The sequence below is a fragment of the Galeopterus variegatus genome, unplaced genomic scaffold (genome assembly GCF_000696425.1).
Source record: "Galeopterus variegatus unplaced genomic scaffold, G_variegatus-3.0.2 Scaffold9577, whole genome shotgun sequence".
Classification (NCBI taxonomy): Eukaryota; Metazoa; Chordata; class Mammalia; order Dermoptera; family Cynocephalidae; genus Galeopterus; species Galeopterus variegatus.
The window spans coordinates 8724-16867 of NW_007735688.1; the positions used below are offsets into that span (position 1 = coordinate 8724).

Below are 8144 nucleotides of genomic sequence, written 5' to 3' on the forward strand. Positions count from 1 at the left end.
GAGACATCATGGAGGATCAGGTCCTAAGAGCCCATGACTGTGAGAAAGAAGACAAGAAGGACCCGAGTTGTTCAGAGGAGGAAGTTGCTGAAGGGAAGACTCCAGAAACTGATAAGCATGGGAAGAAAAGGCCTCCTGCAGAAAAGCGGAAGATGTGGGCGTGAAGTACAGAATATAGTGGAAAGATTTGGAGCTGACGTTAACCAGGCTCTTCTTGCCGAGAGAAAAAGACTAGAAAGGACACCAGGGCATCTGTTGAATCCGATAACCAGAGAATGGAACGTGTTTGGAAAACACAAGAGAAAGGCAGAAGCTTAACCGAGAATATTCTTAGCAGCTTGTGACTTTGTTTCAGCAGTGAGATATAGATGTGCAGAAAGCCAAGGAAGAATAAAAACTACCTAATGTGTTTCACCAGCAACAAAATGTTTTCAACAATGTACAATCATTCAGAGTCAAAGCCTGAAAGCAATTAGATTATTATACAAGCATTTCATAAAGAGCACAGAGGACTTGCAGAAGAATCATGATAATCTACTTATTGGTGCACAAAATGACCTTAGAAAAGAAGTGGCTGTGTTGCAAAATAAATATGATGGAAACTGTAAGATATTCAGTTTGTTAGTATCTTGTTGGGAATTTTCACATCTATGTCATCAGGGATATTGGCCTATAATTTTCTTTTCTTATATGATGGAAACTGTAAGATATTCAGTTTGTTAGTATCTTGTTGGGAATTTTCACATCTATCTCATCAGGGATATTGGCCTATAATTTTCTTTTCTTTCTTTTTGTTGTTGTTGTTGTTGTTGTTGTTGTTGTTGTTGTTGTTGTTGTTGTTGTTGTTGTTTACTTGTCCAGCTTTGGAGCCAGAGCAATGCTGGGCTCATAAAATGAGATGAGAAGTATTCCCTCCTCTTCAATTTTCTGTAATGATTGGAACACTATTGTTATCAGTTCCTTAAATGTTTGACAGAATTCAGCACTGAAGGCATCAGGTCTTGGGCTTTTTCTTAATGAAGACTTGTATTTCTGATTCAGTTTCCTCACTTATTGGTCTGTTCATGTTTTCTTTCTGTTCATAATTTAATCTTGGCAGGTTATATCTATCCAGGAATTTTCCATTTCTTCTATGTTATCAAATTTGTTGGAATATCAATGTTCCTAATAGACCCTTATGCTTCTTTGTATTTCTGTGGCATCAATTGTAACATCCCCTTTTCATTTTTGGTTTTATTTATTTGAGTCTTCTCTGTTTTTTTATTGGTTATTCTGGCTAAATTGTCAATTTTGTTTATCTTTTCAACAAACCAACTCTTCATTTTCTTGATCTTTTCATTTTTTTTTCTATTTCACGCATTTCTGCTTGGAACTTTATTATTTCTTTCCTTCTGCCTATTTTGGGTTTAGTTTCTTGTTGCTTTTATGGTTCCTTTAGGAGCAATGTTAGACTAGAAATCATTCTTCTTTTTTGATGTAGGCATTTAGTGCTATAATCATTTCCCTTAGAACTTCTTTTGCTATATCCTTTATATTTTGGTATGACTTTGAACCTCCAGGCTGACTGTTTGCCAGATGTGTGCAGGTTGCAGAGGGTCAACTGCCTATTTGGTGGTCTCTCTGAGATGTAGAGTCAGTGCCTGACCAGCTACCAGACCAAGCAGGGACACACAGCTCTCAGGTTGTCTCTCCCAGGGGATGGCACACTGCTTGAAAAATTTTTGGGCTGGAACCAGGTGAGCCTTGGTGTAGGGGAGGGGTCAAGTGGCTCTGCACAGGACTGTCAATGGAGTCGATGTCACTGCCTGGCCAGGAGCTGGCGTGCTTGGGCACAGCAGGTCCAGGTGGCTCTATGGAGACCTGCTGGAGGAGGCAAATCCACCACCCAATCTGCTGTCCAGCAGAGAGCAGACATGCACAGGTGCAGAAAGGCCCACCAACTCTGTAGAGGGCTCCTGGGTGGAGGTGAAGCTGCTGCTCAATTTGATGTCCATCAGGGAGCAGGCATGCATCAGTGCAGCAGGGACTCACAGCTCTATGGAGGGCCACTGGATCAGCTGCAAAGCCTGGACTAAACCTGTAAGAACAAAGTAGGGCCTGAGTAGGGCCTTACTGTGGAGAGGCAAAGAAACTGCTCTACCTGCTGTAAATCAGGATGCAGGTGTACACTTATCAAGCAGATCTGTGGAGGGACACTTAATCAGCTGAGGTCCTGGCAACTCTGTAGAGGCCTACTGTGCTTGTTCTGCTGTCGGTCAGGGACCAGGTGTACATTGGTGCAACAGGGCCTGGCATCTCAGTGGAGGGTTGCCAGTGGGAGGCAAAGTTGCTACAGTAGTGGCTGTCTGTTGGCATGAGCACCTGTGGGCCTGGTAGGCATGCAGATGTGCAGGGCAGGTCATAAAACTGTGGTGGACATATGCTTATTTGCACTTTTCCTCCTACCGAAGTCTGCCTGTTCTCCTTTGGTGAGGAGTGCCAGATGGGTTCAGACATTGTGGTCTCAGCCTTCTGTTAGGCCTAGGCTACAGGCAGCTGGGGTTCTTGTTCTGCTGGCATCCATGTGAATGTGGTAGAATGAAGGTGGGGACTCAGGATGGAGGGAGTCACTTTTCACCAGCCTGTAAGGCAGGATGCACTCTAGCAGCAGGTTTAGTTTCAAGATGTTGTTATGACATAGCTGCTGAAGTCAGGAGATGGGATTGCTCTTTCTTGGTTTCTACTATGAGGCCATGAAGTTGCATTAACTCCCAGCTACTTTCCAAACAGCGTATCAGGCCTGAGAGGTCTGGAGAACTCTCTTATAGCAAGGATTGCTGGTATTCATGATAGCAGTGTAAACTGCTGGGCATTTCCAGATTACCTTCTCCCCACCACTTAGCCTATTCCTGCAGAGAGACAGTGAGGCAGAGGCAGGATGCCCTGCTCTGCCCTCTATGGTGCTGAGTGAGAGGGAAGAACACACAGTTTTTTCTTTGCTCTCCTGGCACAATCAGCACAGCAGACCAACTTCTGGTTTCCCCCAGGGGAGAGTTCCCCAAGAGCAAGCAATCAAGCACTTTTTCAGCAGACACCCACTGGGTGATACTATCTACTTGAGGATAGTAGGAGATCCCACAGAGTGAGGGCTCAGTCCTCAAGACTGCCCCCCACTTCAGATACCAGTCACAAGTTTAGGCCTCTGGAACATCTGACCAGCTGTTTCCAACTAACAGGTTTTCAACTAACACCCTGCCCAACTGACACCATAAAATACATCTACAGGAAAGAATCTCTCCCATCGAAAGCTGCTTCAGAGTGTTAGAAGTGAGTGTTCCACGAGATGCTTAGATATCAACATAGGGATATAAGAAACAAAAAAACAAGGAAACATGACACCCCCAAAGGAATACAATAATTCTTCAGGACTAGACCCAAAAGAAAAGGAAATCTATATAATGGTTGTAAAAGAACTCTACATAATAATCTTACGAAAACTCAATGAGATGCAAGAAAATACAGACAGACAACACAACAAAGTGAGACAAGCAATTCCAGATCTGAAGGAGAAATTTAAGAGAGATAGATACCATAAAAAAGAATGAAGCAAAAATCTTGGGAGTGAAGAATTTATTAAATGAAATAATAAATACAACCAAGAGCTTAAGCAACAGGCTACATAAGGCAGAAGAAAGAGTTTCTAAACTTGAAGGTGTGTTTTTTGAATTGGTCCAGTTTGACAGAAGGAGAATGTGAAGGAGAAGAGGAAGAAAAGTCTGTGAGATATGGGACAACTTTAAGTGTACAAACATCCATATTATGGATATCCCAGAAGGGAAAGAGAAGAGAAAAAGCACTGAAAACATTTTTAACAAAATAATAGCTGGAAAATTCCGAAGTGTTGAGAGACATATAGACTTCCAGATCCAAGAGGCTCCAAGATCCTGAAACAGATTTAGCCCAAAAATGTTCTGTCTGTATACATTGCAGGCAAATTGTCAAAAGTCAATAACAGAGAGAATTCTAAAAATAGCAAGAGAAAAGCATCAAGTAACGTATAAGGGAATCTTCATAATAGTAGCTGCAGATTTCTCAGCAGAAACCTTACATGCCAGGACAAACAATAAAAAAAGAAAGAAATGAAAGAAAGATTTGTAAAACAACTGTGAAAAAATTAATAAAATGTCAGGAGTAAGGAAATACCTTTCCTCAACAACCTTGAATGTAAATGGATTAAACTGACCATGTGAAAGATACAGGCTGGCTGGCTGGATTAAAAAACAAGACCCAACTGTTCAGCCTACAAGAAACTAACTTCACTGGTAAAGACATGTATAGACTAACGGTGAAGGAATGGAAAAAGATATCTCATACAAATGGAAATAAAAAATGAGCAGGAGTAGATATACTTATATAGGATAAAATAAACTTTAAATCCAAAATTATAAAAAGAGACAAGAAGGACATTACATATTGATGAAGGTATCAATTCAGCAAGAGGACAGTGCAATTGTAAACATATATACATAAAACATTGGAACACTCAGATATATAAAACAAATACTATTGGATCTAAAGGGAGAGACAGACTGCAATACAATAGTTAGGAACTTCAACACCCCTCTCACAACACTAGACAGATAATCTAGACAATAAAGAAATATTGGATTTAAACTGTACTATAGACTAAATGGATTTGACATTTACAGAACATTTTATCCCACAACTGCAGACCGTACATTTTTCTCATCAGCATTTGGATCATTCTCAAGGATAGACCACATGTTAGGCCATAAATCAAGCTTCAAGAAATTTTTTAAAATTGAAATCATATCAAGTATCTTTTCAGACCAAAATGGAATTAAACTAGAAATCAATAACAAACTAAACTTTGGAAAACTGTACAGATACACAGAAACTAAACAACATTCTCCAGAATGACCAAAGGAACAGAGAAGAAACTAAGTAGGGAACCTAAAAATGCCTTGAAACACATTAATACAGTAGTACATTGTACGAAAATCTGTGGGATACTGCAAAAGCAATATTAAGAGGGAAGTTTATTGCAATAAGTATGTACATTAGAAAAAAGAAATATTCCAAATAAACCACCCAACGTTGCACCTAAATGAGTTAGAAAAGTAAGAAAAATCTAATTCAAAAATTAGAAGAGCAAGAAATAATAAAGATCAGAGCAGAACCAAAGGAAATAAAAGCCAATAAAATGACAAAAAAAATCAGTGAGATAAAAAGTTGGTTCTTTGAGAAGATAAACAAAACTGACAAACCATTAGCTAGACTAACTAAAAAAGAGAAAATAACCAAATAATGAAAATCAGTAATGAAAAATGGAAACATTACAACTGATACCACAGAAATTAAAAGTATCATTAGAGACTATTTTGAACAACTATATGCCAACAAATTGGAAAATCTGGATGAAATGTATACATTTCTGGATACATACAATCTACCAAGAGTGAATCAAGCAGAAATAGAAAACTTGAACAGACCAATAATGAATACTGAGATTGAATCAGTAATCAGCAGTATACCAACAAAGAAAAGCCCAGGCCTGATGGCTTCACTGTAGAAATCTACCACACTAATAACAATTATTTTATTGTTTAATAAAATAACTAATAACAATTATTCTTAACCTATTCCCCAAAATTCAAAGCAGAGGGTATTCCCCAAACTCATTCTATGAGGTCAACATCACCCTGATACCAAAATCAGACAAAGACACAATAAAAAAAGAAAACTACAGACCAATAACTCTGATAAATGTAGCTGCAAATATTCTCAGCCAAATGCTAGCAAACTGAATTCAACAGCACATCAAAAAGATTAAACACCATAATCAAGTGGGATTTAACCCAGGAATGCAAGCATGATTCAACATATGCAAATCAATAAATGTGATACACCACATGAACAGAATGAAAGGGGAAAAGCATGCATTCTTCTCAAAAAATGCAGAGAAAGCATCGGATAATATTCAATATTACTTTATGATAAAAACCCTTAACAAACTAGGTAGAGAATGAAAGCATCTGAAGACACTAAAGGTCAGATATGACAAACCCACAGCTAACATTTTTGAACAGGGAAAAGGTGAAAGCTTTTCCTTCAAGAACAGGAACAAGACAAGGATGCCCACTGTCCACACTTCTACTTAATATAATACTGGAAGTTCTAGCCAGAGCAATTAGACAAAAGAAAGAAATAAAGGGCATCCAAACTGGAAAAGAGGAAGTCAGGATGTCCATGTGTGCAGATGACATGATCTTACCTGTAGAAAACCCTAAAGATGACCAAAAAACTATTAGAACTGATAATAAATTCGATAAAATTGCAGGATAAAAAATCAACATACATACATCAGTAGCATAACTATAAACCAAGAACCAACTAGCAGGAAAAGAAATCAAGAAAGCAATCCTATTTGCAATAGTTACCAAAATGATAAACAAACATAGGAATAAATTTGACCAAGGAGATAAAAGATCTCTACAATAAAAAACTAAAAAATACTGATGAAAGAAATTAAAGAAGACACAACAAAAAGTCATTTCATGTTCATGGATTTAAGGAATTTATATTGTCAAAATGGCCATACTACCCAAACAGATCTACACATTCAATGTAATCCCTATCAAAATACTAGTAACATACTTCATAGACACAGAAAAAACAATAGTATAATTCATATGGAACCAGAAAAGACCCCGAATAGCCAAAGCAATCCTGAGCAAAAAGGATAAAGCTGGGAGAATTACACCACCTGACTTGAAAATATACTACAAAACTATAGTAACCAAAACAGCATGGTACAGGCATTAAAGACACATGGACCAATGGAACACAATAGAGAACTCATAAATAAATCCACATATTTACAGCCAACAGATCTTTGACAAAGGCCCCAAGAACACATATTCAGGAAAGGACAGTCACTTCAATAAATAGTGTTGTAAAAACTGGATATCCAGGGGCTGGCCCGGTGGTGCACTGCGCTAGTGCGCCACTTGGGAAGCGCGGCGGCACTCCCGCCCGAGGGTTCGGATCCCACATACAGACCGGTTCCTGCTCACTGGCTGAGCGAGGCGTGGGGGCAACACCGAGGGTTGCGATCCCGTTGCCGGTCCTGGTCCGGTACGGGGGCGACACTGAGGGTTGCAATCCGTTGCCGGACACGGAAAAAGACAAAAAAAAAAAAAAAAAAAAAACTGGATATCCATATGCAGAAGAATAAAACTACATACGTATTTCTCACCATTTATCAAAATCAACTTACAATGGATTGAAGACTTAAATGGAAGGCCTGAAACTGTGAAAATACCTGGAAAAAACACAGGGGAAACAATTCAAGACAGTGGTCTGGGTAAAAATTTTCTGGAAAAGTCTTCTAAAGCACAGGCAAAACAAGCAGAAAACAGACAAATGGGATTACATAAAACTAAAAAACTTCTGCAGAGCAAAAGAAACAAACAAAAGAGTGAAGAGATAACCAGTAAATTGGAGTAGATATTTGGAAGCCATCTGACAAGAGATTAATACACAGACTATACGAGGAAGTTAAACAACTCAACAACAAAAAAACAAATTATCCAATTAAAAAGTGGACAAGTGATTTGTATAGACATCTCTCAAAAGAAGACATACAAATAGACAGCAGGAATATGAAAAAAAAATGCTTACCATCACTAATTATCAGGGAAATGCAAATCAAAAGAAGAATGAGATATTATCTCACCATAGTTAGTATTGCTATTATCAAAAACACAAAAGAAAACAAGTACTGGCGAGGATGTGGAAGAAAGAAGTCTTATACTCTGTTGGTGGGAATGTAAATCAGGGCAGTGATTATGAAAAACTGGAGGTTCCTGAAAAATCTAAAAATAGAACTATCAGGACTCCAAGATGGCGACGGGTCTGGAGCGGCCATGCCAGGAGACAGCGCAATCCTGAGAAGTGTGCGCTGTGATACCAGAGTACTAATTGCATTTCCAAGAGCAACAAAAAACGAATAATTCTTTCAACAACGATCCTACAATGACAAACAAGCAACAACAGGTTCGAGGTTTTAGGGCCAACACAAAAGAAAACACCCCATGCCGCCTAATCCGCGCTCCTGGGCCTAGCCAACATCCCGAAAACAC

At 38.9% G+C, this 8144-nt stretch overlaps 1 pseudogene; it reads left to right on the forward strand.

Moving 5' to 3' along the window:
- The first annotated feature begins 8 nt into the window (after window positions 1–8).
- LOC103609397 overlaps window positions 9–8144 on the forward strand; it is a 16232-nt pseudogene continuing 8096 nt past the window's right edge.